Below are 19,388 nucleotides of genomic sequence, written 5' to 3'. Positions count from 1 at the left end.
CGGTACTGCACGTCCCAGAGACGACAACATTTGTGTTGGTTCTTGCTGTTCAAAAATGCACACCTTTTAACGTTTTCAAAAACACTATTAGAAGAAAATATCCTGTCTTGGTTGTGTGTGTATGTTGATTTTATGAAATGCAAATGCCATTCGTCCTGTTCAATTTAGGTGGTTATGCAAAGCCAATTTAATTAAATGTGCATATTTCACCCCGATAGGCTAATTTCTGGCAACGTCACATCCCATTGCATTTGTTGATGAGTCCCCCACTTTAATTTTTAGGACTTGACGCCTGGAAGAAAACAAATGAAAGTGGCTAACATTTCCGGGTTGCATTTTGTGTCTTTTCACAGTTCCTCGAGTTTGAAATGTTCGTATTGGAAGATGCCGCATTTTAAATCAAATAGGGCTAATGGCAATTGTCAAAACCCGCAGCTGAACAATGTACTACGTTTTCAAAGTGTCCAAAGCAGGCCCACACTGACCGCTCATGCCGGCAGGTCAGACAATGCCTGACTGTGGCCCCACACACCATACTGCATGGTGGTGCGGGAAAGAACTGGCGGTAACGGAATAACCGTCACATTTTGCGCTCTGTCATACTGCGAGTATGGCCCGGAGTGGGATCATTCCTCCCACTTTCAAAATCGGTGGAATTACTGCAGCAGTAATTCCGCCAGCGACAATTCTGCCAAAAATACCCCACAGAGTCCAACGGATTGTCAAAAAAATGGGGATTAACTCCACCACTGCCACTTGTAATCCAGCGGTAATTCTGCCAGACCAAGTTTCGGTAACAGTAAATCCATTGGGCGGTATTCCAACTCGTAATGAGGCCCATATGTACTGCGTGCTATGTTTGAGATGCTGCTGTTGCGTTAAATGCTGTCTGAAAGCCTGGTGCTGCTCCATGCAGAAATGCATCTACAACATCAAAAGCCTGCAAGATTTTACTCTGAATGTCAATGTATCCGTTTTAAACCATGATTGAATGAAAGTGTAAAGGGGGTTAATTTGCACAACAAAAACAGGAACATTGGAAAGAGAGACCAGGCAAAAAAAAAGAGCAACATAACGAAAAGCAGAATGTCTCGACTGCCAATTAGGCAGAAAACTAGACCAAAGGCCACAAGCATAGGGAAACCGGGAGCGTGCACTTCCAGGCCCTTTCCTGCAAGTGATCAGGCTTTGACTGAAGTCCAAGCTTGGCTGACAAGAGTGTCTTTGTGCCGTGACACCAGGGAGAATGAAGGCGAGCCGGAAAACCCAAAGCAAACAGCCCAGGCCTTGTACGTTAGACCCCGTAGAGACGCAGACTCACATGAGCCGTAGACAAGTACTGTGGAAGCGAGGCCAAATCAGGCACCACCTAAGATGGCGGCATTACAGCTTTATTGCAATCCAGATTTATTACCAACGCTGGGAATAATCACACGCTAGCGTGCAAATGGCCTTTGTTGTTTTAAATGCGGTCAGTGTGCAGCTTGGGTCATTATTCTTAATAGGCATGGCTGGCTGTTAACTTTCTTTTCCTGCACGGAATTGTTTGGGTATAGAAGCAATCCACGGCTTTTCAGTACAAGGGGCGTGATTTTGATGTACCGTTCATAGTAGATAGGATATACTTTGCCTATTCGAGGCATCAGTTCTAAATAAACTCGAGAGGACACGTTTTGTCCTTCGCTAGAGACTACAACATACAGTGCTCCCAGAAAGACATCAAGGCATGGAGCATTAGTTTGGCATGTCTGTGTGAAAATCAGGAAGACGTGTGGATTTAGCAAAAACCGGTACCAAGTACAATCGCATAGCTACAATCTTCTTTCAGGACATGTAAACATCTCACTTCCTTGATTATATGAACATTTGTATTTTCTTGTATATGTACTATCAAAGGGTTCATTCAACCTGGGGCGAAGAAGTACTCCAAAACCCACCTTTTCAACCTTGTCCCAGAATAACCGGCTTTAGCTCTCAGCTCACCCATAGCTCCCACCTGCTTTCACGTTTGTGCGTCTTGTCACTGTTTTTTCTGTGCGTTCTGAGGCCTGCGGGCATGTGGCGCATTATAAAAATTAAAATAAATAAATAAGAGAATGTAGCCCAATAACTGTATATGGGGATTTCTTACTGGACGAGGCAACTTCAACGGAAATAGGAGCTTCCACACAAAGCAAGAGTCAGGATGGTTCTCTGCAAAATGGAATCGGGTAGAGACTCTGCTCTTGCAGGAGACCATTGCTGGACTGAATGGAAGAGACAGTTGGGACCTACTGTGACCGTGTGTGCCTCTCAATTCCCACAGAAGAAAGCACTGCTGTTGCACGATGACTCTTCCCTGGTGTGCGGATTCTTGTGTCTCCCTTGAGCCGGGTTTAATTTTACTAATTTGTATAATTCAAGAGGGGTTTTGTCACCCCTTCCTTCCTTGCATTGTGAGCGTTGGGGTGACCTGGACCCTTATTCTCGCGTTGCTCTTGATTGGGGCTTATTGAGGTCTCGTATCACAAGGCTCACTTGGGTGAGAAGTCTTGGGGGGCCAGTGGACATAGCAGGCATCTGCGTAGGGGGCCTTGAATGTCTTTAATGAAATACCCAGCGCAAACTGATCTGTCAGATTGGCACTCATTGGTGCACTGATGATTTTAGCATTGTGCAGTTCAAGAAAAGAGTACAGCAACTGCATCAGTCTGCAATGCACAATGAATAACCGTACAGTCATCTTCAAAACAGGTTTCTTTAAAAGGGGCAGGACAGTAGGATGTGGGGTTTACAAGTCAGGAACATGTCTGGAATGTAGTTGTTCTATAGAGTACTATTTTGAATTTAGACATCAACACTTGGAGCATGTATCAGACTCTATTGAAAGTTTTCATCTTGGGTCAACAGAAATAACCCATGTGAAAAGGTGCAAAACAGAGGCATTCCTCAGGTGGTTGACATCTCAATATCAGTGTGGTGCACTCACCCCACCATAACTCAATCCAAAATTTAAATAAAAGAAAACAAAAACAGTAATACACAAGTACATAAAGAGACACATTGGAACAAACATTGGCAAACAGTTTTGGCTTCTGTGTAGGCATGGGAAAGGCACTTGTCAGGCACTTCCCTGGTATTATTACCTGGATATTGATGGTAGCAGGTGCAAAATAGTGCGAGTACCTGGGCATCTAATAACAGTGCCTGGCAAATGGCCAATACTTATACACAAGCCAGAACTGTTGGCTTTGCCAATGCTTGTTTTTAACAGAGCTTAAGTGACGGATATAGTACTTAGAAATCCAGTGGCTGAAGGCTGACCTGGTTAAGATATTTATATATATATATATTTTTATTGCTATGGCTGAAACCACAGTTCAACATTTCAAAACAATTAGTGGAACAATTATTCAAATTACAATACATCATGTTTAACAAATCCTGGGGAAACTTTAAAAAGATGTTAAATAGCAACATACTTATTCAATTTAACAAAGCTAAAATTATCCCTTTTCTGTATCCACCAGCAGAATTCCCAAGGATAATAAAAAATCTACCACAGCTAAAATCAATGAAACATGAAGACCTTTAAAAATAATCCAGGAGGGCTATACATCTATAATTATATGGTGATTCTCGATCTCCCTTTTCAAATATAGGAATTATAATCAACTTCCTCCAAGATCGAGGGATTATTTTTGTTTTTATTACTTGAGTAAAAATACTGGAGAGAATCCTTGCCTCTGTGTGTGCTTTGAGTGTAAAATGTGTAAGCCATCGGGGTCCGGTGCTCTCAATTAACTAAGCTTATTTATTAGATCTATAATGTCATCCAAATCAATTTTAGCAGTGTCATCAAAAGTCTCATCACAAATCTCAGGCTAAAGGAGCATATAGATTTTGAAAATATTGAATCCAGACTTTCTCCTGAATTGGATTTGTCTGTAAAGGAAGTTGGGGATCTCCATTTCCCAGCCTCAATAAGCACCATATGTGTGCACTATTTTTAGTAGCCAGCACCCTAATCATGTGTTGACCATCTTTTTGATACTTTGCTGCTAGTCTACATTTTAGCCTGTTTGTGTACCTCCGCTTTAGTTTTTGTGCCCTTACCAATCTATAAGCTACATTGAAAAGACCCAAAGCTCTTAAATGTTTCCTTAGGGCTGTTTTCTTTTGTTTTTACCTCAATGTCAAAGATGTGCTAGTGCCTAAATATCGGCCTGCACCCAGTCAACTGTCGTTCCTTAAATAATGAGAGCTCTGCTACATAGTGACCCTCTTGAGTTGATATATCTGGATCTAAACTAAACCCACCATTCCTTAAACAAACATTTAATTTGCCTATAGGTCATGGGTCCAATTTAGCCAATTTCTCCCACCCCTTACTTACAATTTCAGATGATAACAAAATGATTGCGGGGGAATATTTTGGGTGTACCAACTTATCATTAATTACTCGTGGTCACTATTCAGCTGAGGTATAACCTTGAAATCTTGCATATGCATAGAGGTTCTCCTTTTGACAAACACAATCAAGAATGGCTGCTTGATCCTTGTGTCTCCAACTTGGGTTGGAGTTAACACCACCCTTAAGGGAGCCATTCAACATGACTAAATCCCTATTGTCCATCAAGGTTAGCCATTGTTTTGCTCTGGTCCGGAGTGTGGCAGGCCTGTATAGAGACACTGGGCATTTAGGTACCCCGCTATTATTGAATTCATGCTCAAATCTGAAATTCCTAGATCCATCATAGTTGATATACCGTCTAGAAAGTCATTGGGCCTCATTATGGGTCCAGCGGTAACCCTGCCGGTGCTACCAGCCCTGCAACATTATAATGAGGCCCATGGTCATATATAGCGACAGGATTCCAATATAAGTTCAAAAGCGCAAACACTGTACTGGAGCAGCCCAATTTTGTTAGTTGAATGATGGGATTCGGGACGTACACCGCTCCAGGGTTAGTCTGGATGGCATTTTACAGGCTGTTAATAATCCGGATGATGGGCGCCCCCTGACCGCCTTAACAGCTTGGATCAAGGACACCAAATAGGCATCACATACCGTAGGTTCTAAGAAGCATGTGTCTTGCAACATAACAATATCCAGGTCCCCCAAGAGGTTTTCTTTCTGTGAAATAAGAAGCTTAAACCCTCTTGTATTCCACACTGCCATTTTACAGGAGTCTACTTGAGTGTTATTAGGCAGTTAATTTGAGATGGTAAGTTTATTGTCTGCTAAGACAATCAGGAGCCAAGACCATGCCGGGTCTCTTCTATTCAGCTGGTTCCCCAGATTCTCTATGCAACTGAGGATTCCTCCTTAACGGAGAGTAACATTTGTCAGTTGTTCTTTTGGCTTGCTACGATAGGCTATCATCCTCCCTTAATATAAGACATTGTGGAAATAAATCTTTGTCTAGCTCTAACTAGTGCTTTTCTGACCAATTGCAATGGTAACCGCAATGTAATTCTATTTAATTCAGAGTCATTCAAAAATTACACTTGACCAATGTCAGATGATTGTATCATCTCCAATCCTGGAATCTCTGTAAATAGGGCCAGTATACGTCATCTATTGATAGTGGGCTCGTCCTCAAACCCTCCTCTATATTCCAGTGCTACATTCCCTCTTTTAATGATATGTCGCTTGCTTGAGCGAGGGGTCCTAGAATGGGATTGGATAGAATGGGATTGCAAGTCCCACTCTTTTTCAGATCTCCCTCTCCCATTATTATCCTTATAATGATCAAAATTCTCCCCCATCTCTGACCATTTCATCTTCGTTCTTTTCTCCCCCTTTGCCTCGGGTACTCTTGGTAATCATAATCTCCTCCCCTAGTGTCCTCAGAGGTTCTACTGGATCTTCTATATTGCCATGGTATCCTTTCCTCCCTTTTAGTCTCACAAGACTGATCCTGTTTTTTAATCAATCGTTTTTTTGTCTGTTCCAGCGCAAACAATGGTTTGGGTCAACTTGGTCGAAAATATTTGACCTTTTCACCTTTGACAGAATAGTTTTTGCTCTTGTTTTGGTCTAAACACCCGCAATCCCCCCTATTTCCTTACCCCACCCCATATATATATTTAATCAAATTTAACTGAATTTTGACCAAAAAAATTATTAAAACAATTCGGTCAAAAGTAAAAGGTCAAATGTTTTTCAACCAAGTGTGCTAATAACAAAAAAATATCTTAGGAGAAGGGGGATTATTATGTTGATCCTTTTTGGCTATTCTGGGGGAACTCCTTTGATGTTGAATGTTGTTCAGTAACATCCGAGTTTGAATGTTTGCCTCATCTAAACCTGTAGTCTCAAGTTCAGTATATATAGTATGATCCCAAGATTGTGTGTCTTTAGGGGAAGTATCTGTTTCATCTCACTTATGAGCTTTAGTTTGCATTGTATTTACTGCTGGAGTTTCTTCCGGCAGTGTAACTTGTCTTTGTATTATTACTCAATATTCTTTTTTGCTGTGGTTCAGACAGGGGGGTGGATAGAGCCCGCAAGAAATCACATGATCTATAGAAATTTGTTCTTGACAGGGATCTTTGATTTTCTTGTTCCTCCCAACCCCCAGTGAGTTTCTGTCCCCCCTTTTTAAAAAGAACATTTTTAAATATAGGAGTGACCGTTTCTTCTATTATTTGTATGATTTCATCAATTGGTTCATGGTTCAGTGAGGTTTCAGTTGATTGGTAATAAAAATCTTCTGGTAGAAACGTTGATGTATCTTCGATGTTTCCACCATCAAGAAATTGTGTCTGCTCAACCTGTTGGTGGAGGGGCATAGGGACTTCTAAAACAGAGGCCATCTAGTGCTGTTTTCATTTATAATCACTGGCATACCCCCCCCCCGATGCAAAATATGATCTTCCATAATTGAGACCTTATTAGGAGGGTTTTCAGTATGAAGGCTTGTTCCACTGCCTTGCCATCTAGTGTCTCAAAATATTTGGCTAATGCCATCAATGCAGTATTCATGACAGAGAGGGTGACCTCCATCATTGGAGTTGGCAATATATTTGTTCCAAATGACCCTATGGGTTTCGGGTTGACAAAGGACAAGGAAGAACTGTAGGGAGAGTTTAGGGAATCTGGGTAGAGAATAAGAGAACCTGATAAATTCAATGGTTTTGGTGGCAATAGTGTCAGTGACTGAGTTTCTTGAACCAAAACAGAGTCATCCGATGGCAGTGCAACAACTCGAGGGTAGTCCGTTTTAGACAGTGGCATCGATTGATAACAATTTGAACAACTATCTCCCCCCAAGGAAGGCTCCCTTTTGGCTACCAAGGGCATCAGTCCTTCCTTTGATAGTAGGCCCATCTGCCCTACACTCTGGCAAGTAGTTGTAGCTCGATTTTCCTGATCCTGAATCTGGGCTATTACCACTTTTGGAATGACAGAACAGAGAGGTTCTCCTAAGCCCTGATTTGGTAGAGCTTCCCGTGATGAATAATTATGATCATCTGTTATATTTGTAAAGGGGCCACCATTATGTTCCCTTTGTCCCCACTACCCCCCGGGTCAATAAATGCAGAAATTCTGCAATTACTTCAGAATCTGGAATGTCGTCAAAAGATATGAGCAGGTTTTGCAATGTAGAGTCTTTCACCCCCTGAAGATCCTCACAGGGCTTCATTGGGTCCCCTGACTGGTTTGGACATTTGCTTCATTTTGGTAAGAACACCTCTAATGTCCCAGGTTGATGACTTAGAGCACGCACATGGATCTGCCAGTGTTAACCCAGATGAGACTCACAACTCAGGCATTTCCCTCAAGGTAGTAGGGGGGATAATGGGCGGTGCAGCCCATTGTTCTAAAAGAGTTTTTTTGGGCAAAGCTGATGTTAATACATACGCATATGACATTGTTAGGTTGTACCTTTAAAATTTAAATGACAAGTGTTGCATTAACCCACTTAGGTACAGAAATAAGTTAGTAATAAGAGTAGAGTATTTCACATGTGCAACGACCATGAACAATTCCAGTTGGGCCCGCCAACCCTCAAGCACTTAACGGCATAACAACACTCACGGAGCACTCCGGGATGCGCACATGTGGATGCGCACGGCCAGATCTTTTTAAGCAATTTGGCGGGAATGTGCGTGGCTAAGATCTTTACTAAGCGTTTGTCGTTAAATTGTGTCCAAATGTGTCCAAATAATAAATATGCTGCAAACAAGATAAAAAAGTGATTGCATTTTGTCCAGACCACCCAGTTCTGTGATTATTGGTCATGTGTTCGATCCTCCGTTCCTCTCCTCTGGTGAAATTCACAGGAGCTTCTCACAGGGGTTACCAGCGCAACAGCACTCACAGAGCACTGTTTTTAAGCAATTTGGTGGGAATGGGCGTGACATAGATCGTTAGTTAGCAATTGTCGGTAAATTGTGTTCAAATGTGTCCAATTAATAAATATACTCTGGTGAAAGTCACAGGAGCTCCTCACAGGGGTTACCAGCGCAACAGCACTCACAGAGCACTCTGTTTATATTACACCAGTAGCAGATTTACAGCTCCAACAAAGTCATTATCTCTCAGAATAATGCTTTGAAAAAACACAGGAATGCACTTTGAGGGCAAAGTTTGATACTAAGGCTTGAATAAAGTGAGATCTAAGAGTTCCCACAAGGAGGTATTTTGGGCGGTGAGGGGCATGAACTGGTTGGGAATGGCAATAGGGATTAACATGGCCATGGGCAGTCAATGGGTGGGCAAATAACCAAACAACACCTGCAAGCTGTGTATCCTCCCCATCTGCACTCCAATGCAATAGTTTTGACTTATATCCGGCAAAAGCACCATTTAATATGCCAGACTGCAAAGTGGGAGGAAAAGAGTTCAATATATTAGGACTCGAACTATGCAGGACGAAAGGGATAGTCAAACTCAGGAATAATAAAAAAAAATAGATCATTTGAGGTATAACAAAGGGATTAGCACGACTATATGGTGGAAATGTGTTGAACTATGCAGAGCTCTACAAACATACTGACCATTGGCCACTAAGTAACAATAATATTGATATTTAGAGGTACTAAACAAGTTATATGGGGATTGTTACACCAAAACAATCCAACCCAAATATCAAATGAAAGTAATTAAAAAAGGTGGCCGCAACAGTGTATTTCAATGAAGAAAAGTGTTTTTTTTTAATTTAGTAGTAACTGAAAAGTGTGATTATTTGTAGAGAGTTTACAAAAAAATACCTTGAAAATTACCTTGAAAATCAAAGCATTCTGTACCTGTGCGCTTTGATCCCAGGATGCCATCAATACACAGTCTCCAGTAAATCCCAATCGGCCAGCAAGCTATGAGGTGAATTGGTCCCAAAAACGTTCATAAACTTGGACCAAGTATGTGGTGAAATGACTACTGGTCTGCAGTAAAGGGATGAACAAAACTCCTACTCAGCTCCACGCTACTGCTAAAAAATGTCATCTGCTGGGCTAAACTCAAAACATAAACTGTTAGGACACTCTCTTCTCAGAAGGTGGAACTGTCCAATTGTTTACTTATGAAGTTCACAATGGTTCAAGTTTCCCATCCTTCACTCATAGTCTCGAAGGTACTTTCTCTGGGTTTCCTCCTGCTCTTCACGGGTTGATGGTGGGATAGGACCACATCACATCTTCCTTTTAGCTCCTATAGATATCGCAGATTCTCCACCAAGAGATGTCAATCTCAGCTTTTTTTCTATGTTTAAACAGAGTGAACTAGGTTTACCTTTCCCAGTTCCAGTTACCTAAGCAAGCTTGGCAGGCACTCGTCATCTTTCCCTCTTAGGGTCCTGATTTCTGCTTTCTCCACAACATCTCTGATCCTGCTCATCCTGGATGCCTCACCAGATGTATACCCTTCCTCCCACCATGGGTTTGATTGTTTCAGGTGGGGCTTTCCCCCCACCCTCTGCCTTGGACAAAGTGTGCCCTGACATTGCTTGCTGATCTGGCTAGCTACTACCTCGCTAGCCTCTTGCACTTCCTCCTGACTCTTCACTCCAACCTCTCTGTTGTATTCTAAACCAACCACTGCTTGATCTTGAACTCCATCCTCCTCCTGTTAATCTGTTCCACCCTTTTTCTACTGTCTTAAACCAACCACCATCTGATCTTCAACTCCATATACTCTGCATAATACCTTCCACCCTCCACCTGTAGCCTTACACCAACCATCCTCTGATGTTTAACCTTTTCCAGTTATTCTGCTACACCTTCCTCCTTCTGTCCTTTGCCCCCCTCTTTCCTCTAGCTTCCTCCTCTCCCTCCCTGGTCACGCGGAACACTTTCCAACACTGCCTTCAAAAGTCACCAACTCACTTCCAACTCCTGCAACAACTTCCTTCTCCAAACACGTAGGCTGCCTGACTGGGACTCTAAATTTATATAGCCCTCTGACCCCTTCCCTTTGGTTGGAATTTCTGTGAGGGTCTGCCTCTGTGGATGTGAATTGGTGAATGCCTGTGACAGGCTACTTATAACTGATTTACTGTGTTTGATGTGAAGCACTGTGGAGGAAAACAATCCTTCAAAGTTCTGGTCCGCCATCTTAGATTTCCCTGTCATAAACTGTGCAGATGTTGCAGCTCCCGGCTATCCACCATGTCCTCTTGTTTTTAAAGCCACAATCTCAAAATGGTCACCCCTCACATTTATCCTAGGAAAAGACTCCTACTCGAACAGAGGGGAAGTACTATAATAAAGCACACAGAGTAGGTAGCCCAGCCGGGCTACCTATTCTAATGTGTGGTTTACTCTTGTTTTCAAATGCTATGGTACCTGCGCATGCATTCCACAGAAGTGTTAAATGAGGGTGAGCAAAGTAAACGTGCTTTTGAATTGGGCCCTTTCTCTGAATTAGTTCTTTGGCCTAACATTTTATGGAAACGAAAGCAATGTTTGTTTGTTCAGAAGTTTTTGTGTATGAATGCCATATGAACATGTGGTGTTCCTTTGAGGACTGCACAAACTTGCTGTGTGACTGACGAAGGAAAATGTGGTGCCCCTCTAATGTATTAGCAGTGTCTGCTACTAATGTAGAAAGAATCAAATTCCTTCCCTACACATTTTCATTTGGTCTCCGAGCTCTGCTCCCTCAAAGGCACATTGTCTCTCGTGGAGTACATGAAGTACATGGTCTTGGGCTCAAGGGATATATTGCATCCCACATTCCATTCTGTTTCTGCTCAAGTGTAGCACCTGTTTCTCTCAAAGGGACAGTTCTCATGTGACTGTGTTCTTTCCTGGGCTAGGAACAAGTGGGGTTAGCCAGGGGATCATCTCTATCCCACACCTGTGTCCTTCATCCAACAGTTTCGGGGTGGCACCTGTCAGATTGCCAGTGGAATAATCTGTGAGGTCCACTTGCTGCAGAAGTGGAGAGAGCCAAGTGAAATTAGCATGGGTATGTCCTGTCTGGCTATATGAACCTGTTGTCAGTACCATCACCATTAGCTGCTAATTTGGTATCACAGACTGAGTGGTGTAGGCAGGAATTTCAGTTAATTTTATATGAGCTAGAAGCTGATCTAAAATTAAGAATATTTGCATGGGGTGAGGTTTGTGTATTTCTTACTATTTTCACCATAATGGAATAACGTACTCACGTATTGTGCTTCTCAGAAGTTTTGGATTTTTCCCAAAAAAGAGGGCAATGCAACCATGACAAAGTAAATAACAATAGAACAGCAAATTGTGACTTAAACATCAGGCACAATGAAAACAATAGGGGCAAAAGCACACCTTTTTTCCCATGTAAGGACTTTCAATAATATCTACCGTCTGCGTGCTTGCACCATCGATTGTGTTGCATTTTCTCCAACCCACAAATGATCTGAAAAAATGGGTTGACCCATTCTTGCAGATACTGCTGCTAATACCTGGGGTATTTGTGCAGCACACTCAGCATTATAGGGACTCTCCTCGCCTCTTTGCATATGAATACATTTCAGCGCCACTGTATAATACTATCTGAAAACCTCTCATACTGGAGTATTTGGCTGGAGGGCCTATTTTCATTTCATTTCTTCACTAAAGGCACTCCATTAGATGTACGCACAAAGTGCCTCACCCTTGATTCTGTAGAGGAGTGTGTCAGAGATGAGATGAAAAGAAGAGTATTACTTGGTTGAGTTCTTTCTTGTCACTGGAAGAGCTGCTTACCTGTAGCTCCTTATGAGCAGCAACCTCAAGAACCAAAACCAGTTTGTTGCAAAACACACATTTAAACACATTTATTTTTGTCTGGGATCAGGATCACCGTTATGTTCATATATGGTAGATCGTCACTTACCGAATCACCCACTTTATACATCAGTCACAAGAATAATCAAGTTAATAAGTGTACTAGCTTATTCGGTTGACCTTTGCCTGTAAAATGAAAAGGTTTCTGTTAGTCCAAGTGTACATTACCTACTTTCCCACTTATATTCGCTGTCATTGTCTGGGTCTTCGATGATCTCGTATGTAGTCACTCAGGTGGCTGTGGACCATCCATTAACAGGATTCAGTTGATGTGTGCTTCTTCCCCACCACAAGGCAGTTCCTGGAAAATAAAAGCACATCTTCAAAACAGCACAGGATTCTCCAACATGCCTGGATATCTTGCTGTGTGTAGAACCCTGTGAACAAAAACCATACAGCACTGGGCCTCATTACAAGTGTGCCAGTCTGGTAACATCGGTGCTGGTAAGCCTGCCAGCACCATTGTTACCGGACAGGCACACTACGAGTCCGCGATTGGCTGCTGTCCCACCAGCAGACTTTCACAGAAGCACCGGGACCGTTTTTAACAGTGCCGGTGCTTCCGTCATCCCCATTTCCTTTTAGTCCTATAGGACTCAAATGGGAATGAAGATTTACATTTTTCCGGTCGTAATCCCCCGGTTATTCCGGGAAGCCAGGCACCATAAAAATTCACGAGTGTCGGCAGCCTGCCGGTTTTACCGGCACGGCTACCGCCAGACTCGTAATGAGGCCCACTGACTCAGAAGTGATGTTCGTTATAGGGATCAGGCGGTTCCATGTGATATTTTTGCCGCAAAAATATTGCGATGCAAAAATATCCCCATTATTTTGCGGTGAAAATAACACATATACCCTGCGAGGGACACCCCCGCAACCCCTGCATCATTTTATTATGTGCGGGGGACACCCCCGCACCTAATATTTTCGCCCCCAAAAATATCGCCTATGGCCGTTCCCGACGACCGTATGTACGGCGATATTTTTGCTGGCGAAAATATTACCTGATACCGATCAGGCTCCTCAGCTCTGTAGACAGGTCCCTCATCAGGTCTCTGGCATAGGTGCAGTCCTAGAAGGGCAGTTTCTGTAGTGGCTGAGTCCTCTGGATTGCATCAAGGCCTCACTGTCAGTCCTCCTTGGATGACCATCCAGGCAGTGATATAGTGCTTGTTCATTAATCTGTCGGATGGTATTTTCTCCCACACATGCTCTCCTGTTGCCGAGGGTAGGGTGCTGATCTGCTTGCAGACGTCCCTCTTGCGGATGCATGTGTAAATGGCTTTCATTTCCCAATGGTCTGGTGTTACTCTCTACACCTGGGGAAAGTGGGACACTGGGGTGCTTTGGGAGGATTGCCGTTACCAGGGAAAGGGCTGAAAGGCCACTTAGGAAGGGTGAAAAGCCCTGGAAGAGAGAGACTGTTGTGAAAATGTCACCGGCCTGTTGCATGCTGAATGCATGGAAAAGGTTGCAGCCTGAGAAACCATGTGAGTCTGGGACCTGCATCCATATTGAAAGAGTTGTGTTATGTGAGGAAGCTGTGGCAGGAGAGTAAACTAGGCAAACCCAAGTGTGTAAAGAGAATGCTAAGGAAGACCCATGCTCTTGGGATTGCAAATTGAGTGAACTGTTTAAGAAAGTCCTGGCAGGAGAGTATACCAGGCAAAGTCAAGTCTGTGAAGTGAATTGCAAATACCAAGGGAGGGAATTGCCCTCTTGGGCTATAAAGAACTTTGTTCAACTATTGTTTGTGGTGGAGAAAAACCAGAGGAAGGGGTCATCCCCTGGACCTGTAAACACTATCCATTTGGAACCTATTTGTTGGAGTTATTCCTTTATTTTGGAACTTTGAACATTTGTACACTTCCAAGACCAAACCAACACCCGTAGCACCTGAGAGTTACTTTAAGAATTTGAGGGCTAGAATAGGATTTCAGACACAGGGCATACCTCCTAGAGCAGGGACAGTGAGGCATTTGCAAACCTCTTTATTTTGAATAAACGTTTATAGCAATCACTATGATTCCTCTGTGTCTGCGTCTCATTCCTGGTTCCTCACACTACTCATGATGTTTGCCGGTCTACCTTTCTTCAGTAATACTGAAAATGAAGCATGTTGAATGGAGCTTGGTAAAAGACCATTTCTTAGGGAAGAATTGAAAATGTTAGCCATAAATTCAAAGTCACAATCGGTAGTATCTTTTAGACTCTCAAAGGGAATCCATCTGGACAGGGCATTTACCGGAATGTAATCAGAATACTGCCTTCTTTAGGTCATCCGTTGATGTGTCCTCTTCCAGGTTTTCCATCTCAGTTGCTGACAAATTTTGGATAGGTGTATCTTGGAAGTATTCATCTATATATCTCTTATCTGTTCTATTTTCAGATGAGTAGAGCTAAGATTACAAATGTATACATTCTATATCCATTTTTGCAGGATCACAAGTAAATTGGCCGTTACAGTCTTCTATTGTGTAGACTGTTTTCTCATTCTCATGTACTTGCAATTGATGGGCTTGTACATGGTCACATTTCTCCCCATTTCCCCCCCCCCTTCATAGTAGTTGCAACGTTTCCTGAATGGAGCATTTTCCACTTTTTCCGATACCTGCTTGTTATATTCATGGTAGGTGAAGATGAAGTCGATCCTGGAGCCCACAGAGCCATCAGGGTGACTCCAGGAGTGATTCCTGGCATTCTCCCATTACATCCAATGACATCTATCATGGCAGCCTCCCCAACAATCTCCCGGAGCAGCCTGATCGTCACATCCATCCATGCAGAGCCAAGGCCAGTGCGCCCATCCTCCTCAATGGTGCAGTTGAAGTCACCACAATGAGGACAGTCCTGGGAATGGCGAGCAACAGCCTTAGGTTTTGGAAAACTTCCAGTCTCCCATTCTTGGCCCGGGGATGGCATACATGTTGATCAGTTGGATTGGTTTGCCCGCCCATGAGCCGTCAATTGACAACACTATGCTGTTCACCTGCTCTGTTACTGATTCAACCCTGGGCTGCCTCACCTTGACATGGATGGGATAGCTGAGGGCTTGCAGTCATTCCCTTCAGAACAATAAGATAGACCATGACTCCACTCCCCCCTCGAGTTGTTTGTACAACATTTAAAGACATATACTAAACATGGTTAAAGCAAGTTGTCATGTAAATGGACAATGTATAACAAATAATATGTATCAAACACCAACAAAGTTATGGTGGTTTTTAAACACTTGAAAAAAAAAAAGAAAACTTCTACCTGAAATGTGAAAGCATAGTTAGCCATTTCAGCCAAGCCACACCCAACATAGTGTTACCAAGTAGCTATCACTTGAAGTTCACTTGGATTCAGAGCCACATGGGCAATGCATTGTGAGTATGATAATTAGCTCAAATGTCAAGTCTTTTCTCCAGGAAAATGTCTTTGTCTAAAGGGTGTGCTGTTTTACGCATAGCATTGTTCAACCTAAGAAAGACATCTCGCAAGAATTCATGTCTCACCCTTATTAAGGATGATTGGTGCAGTATAGTCTGTATCCTTTTGGTTGGAGCATTGTTGCTTGATGAGCAAACACCAACAAAGTTATGCTGGGTGTGAAAGACTTGGAAAAAGTATATTTATTTATAGCGGTGGCTGAGTATCAAGTTCCCTAGGAAACCTGAACATTGAATTGCTAATAACTTTTGACTTGGATGACTGATTTGGCTGATATTTCACAAACAAAACATTTGTCACAGGCCCCCCTAGACTGGAAGCCTAGGGAAAGATTTGTTAACTAAATGAAAAGGTTATTAAGAAAGCAGAAAAATGCTGTTTTCAGCTACTCCCATTCATTTCCCCATAAAGAAAAAGTCAAAATGTCTGCGCAGAGCACAGCAAAAACTGCTCAATGGAATTGGTCCAGGTACGAAACAACTTGGGCACAAAGCATTGACTCGATTTCTGGGAGGGGTCTGGGGTTATTCCATTCAGTAGTTGTTAAAATATTTGACGGAGTGCCCTCTTCTTTCAAAATTATAGCTCATCTCCCATGGTACTTTGCACCATAGAGGCTTTTCAGGTTTTTGCTTGATGCAAGAGATAACTTGGATTATTACGGGAATAACCAAGGTTAGCTGCAAACGAGCAGTGGAGAAACTGACATTTGGAGGAGGAAAAAGGAAGGACGAAAGAGGAGACTATGTGAAACTGGGGAGTTGGGGGTGGTTGGTGACTAAGTTCAGGGCTTGAATGTTTTGGCATAACCGGGTTTATAGTAGATTGGGATCAGGAATAAAAGTGCGTTAGACGAACAACCAGCATTATTTTATGGATAACCATGATTATTTGTAGTACATTACTATTATCATGGTTAAACTAACCGTGTTTATGGAGAATTGGTTTTTTTAAAAGTTAAATGAAATTAATACAAAAAAATGTGCAATGTTACAGCTACGGTGAGATGGGGGAAATTGATGTGGCTGAAGACTATGGCTACTGGGCTACTTTAAGTAACCAAATGGTGCAATATGGAAAGTGGTCATAGGCGTGACCACTATATATTTTAGAATGCTACCAGGAAACTCGACTTGACTTAAAAGTCGTGTCCACGATATATATGCATCCCGCTCGGAAATAGCTAGTGAGCACGGCCTGTGGCCGTGCCCACTGTATAGTTTAAAACACTATCAGGCCGGCCATGGCTAGTAATTTCTCAACCCTACCTCACGGTAGCTGTAAAAATATACACATATATGTTTTGTATTACTTTTTCCCCATATCCGTGGGTATGAGCATGTACTACAGATAGCCGCAGTTAGCCGTGGTTATGGGAAAAATGGCGAGAAAATAAATGATACTCTGCCCTCCCAGTCACTCACCAGGTGCCCCTCTCCTGCTGCCATGGTCCCCCCACTCCCATAAACTTTTATTTTCCTCCATAGCCCTCCCCATGCCCCCCACAAGCCGTCATTGTTGGTGTGATGCACTTTAAGTCCCAATCTCGTTTTCTTCTGTACCTTTGGTTATTCTGCTGAATAACCCCGGCTATGGGAAATCGTTTGTGCTCTTAAATTGGTCCCTATCCCTCCTCCAACTCCCAAATTTTACATGGTGTCACCCCCACCTCTAGCCTGATGCCACTTAGTAGTTTTTCCTGCTCCAAATGGCTTTTTTCTGCTTTTTGCCTCTATCCTGCAAAGCAACACCGTAGACATCGCTATAATTTGGCGACAAGTGGGAACCCCCTTCTCTGTCAAATATTTTAAAACATACTGGATGTAATAACCCCAGCACCCTAAAGGATTGTGAATCAATGCTCGCGCCAAAGCTGTTTCGTACCTGGTCCAGTTCCGTCCAGCGAGTTTGGACTGTGTGCTCGAGCAAAAAATATGGGAAAATAAATGGCGACTAGGCCAAAACTTCATTTTGTTTTTAAAAACTGCATTTTTTAAATTAATCTTTCCCAAAAACTCCAGTCTCGCGGGGGAGGGCATGTGTACAATTTTGTTTGCAAAATTTCAACCAAATTCTTAGTACGAGTCAAAAGGTATTAGTAATTCATTTTTTTTATTTCCTATGGTACTCAAGATGTAACTTAACTATAGTGCGCGACCACCACACTATAATATATTCCTATGGTGGCAAAAGTGACTGTGCAGTGATGGCCAAGATAGACTTGCACAGCAGAACACCTTTAGAGATGCTAAAACCATTGCTGTTCATCAAAGAAATTCTGCAAAACTTACGAAAACATGTAACTCCAAATCTGTTTAGAAATGTTGGTGACGTTCGATCCAGGGGAGACCAATTCATAGAAAGGGTCCCAAAATGTACATTTCCCACTCAAACATCCATAGGAATTTTTCTCTCCCTCTCAAAACATAAAATGCTGGTCGGATTTATTCTGAATCTATAAGAGAAGTTGGTGTTTGGACTGCATCTGATGTTCATTACTTTGGGGAAAATCCTGCCAAAATTATAAAAAAGTGGGATAAAAATGTGTTGACTAAATCGGTTCAAGGGACCCAGCTGATAAGAATCCAGAATTGGGATTTACTGAGGCAAGAGTGAACAATATCTGTCTGGCCACTATTTTGAATTTAGATCCTGAGCTGAACAACTATTTGATTTGAAATTGACATACAGCAGTTCCCTCGGGATTGACTTGACAATGAGGAGGGCAAGAGCTTAACCCATCAGGATAGAATATGCTCTTTTCAAGAACAAGCAGGAGCCGGGTCTCATGATCCATGGGGATGGGGCTGACCACATTTTGCAGCGAATGACGAACTTACAGTGATCTGGAACCATGAAAATTAAATGTTGGGAGATGAAAACATTGTCCCCCCATGGCCGGAATTGCATGGAACTTTTACAAAATACAGATGTAGATTAATCAAAATATATTTTGAACTTTTAATAAGTTCTGTACAGTGGGGACATAGTGTCCAATAAAAGAATTGTTTCACTTTTAGCATTGCCCTCACTTCGGACATAGATTAAACTTTCTAGAAACACATTCAGCCCAGGCCACTGTAATCACTACAATGTTGAAAGCTTTCATGATGTTCTGTCTTCAAGCTCTAGGAAGCTTCAAAGTAAAATATGTACCATTCAGTTGAGGCCAAACAACACTGTACAAATTGATACCAAACTTTGATGACAAGTCGGCGGGTCAGTTTCCCTGTGTGTGCACAAAGCTTTGCTAAAGGCCATGGTACAGCCACAGTAACATTCTGGACATGGCAGTGTGCCATGAGCAGAGGGCACGTCCGGTAGGGTTACAGGACTAGAGCATGTCTGAAGGCCATCCCCGGAACGCTGTCATATGGGCATGGCAGTATGCAATTCTTTTGAACTGTTATTATCTGCATTGTCACCAGGCATTGGAAGAAGGTATTCCCCAATCATACAAAATATACCTCTGTTGCCACATTGGCATGGCCAAATCGTATGCCCACAATGTAATGTCGATATATTCACTGTTGCTGGTGAAGGCCAAATGCCAATCTCTGGGCACAGTGTCACTAGCAATTGCTGCAAGCCTTCCATTAGGCATTGCGATCTGCTCCCGGGCATGGGCAATATGCATTCCATGGATTAGTGTCCACTGGGCAAAGCCAATGGGCATGTCTAGTGGACACTGCTAGTAGATTCACTGTGATGGGCTTTGC

This window comes from Ambystoma mexicanum, chromosome 10, assembly GCF_040938575.1.
Source record: "Ambystoma mexicanum isolate Mex_15411 chromosome 10, UKY_AmexF1_1, whole genome shotgun sequence".
NCBI lineage: Eukaryota > Metazoa > Chordata > Amphibia > Caudata > Ambystomatidae > Ambystoma > Ambystoma mexicanum.
The sequence above is the reverse complement of the archived record's forward strand: the minus strand, read 5'-3'. Positions refer to the sequence as shown.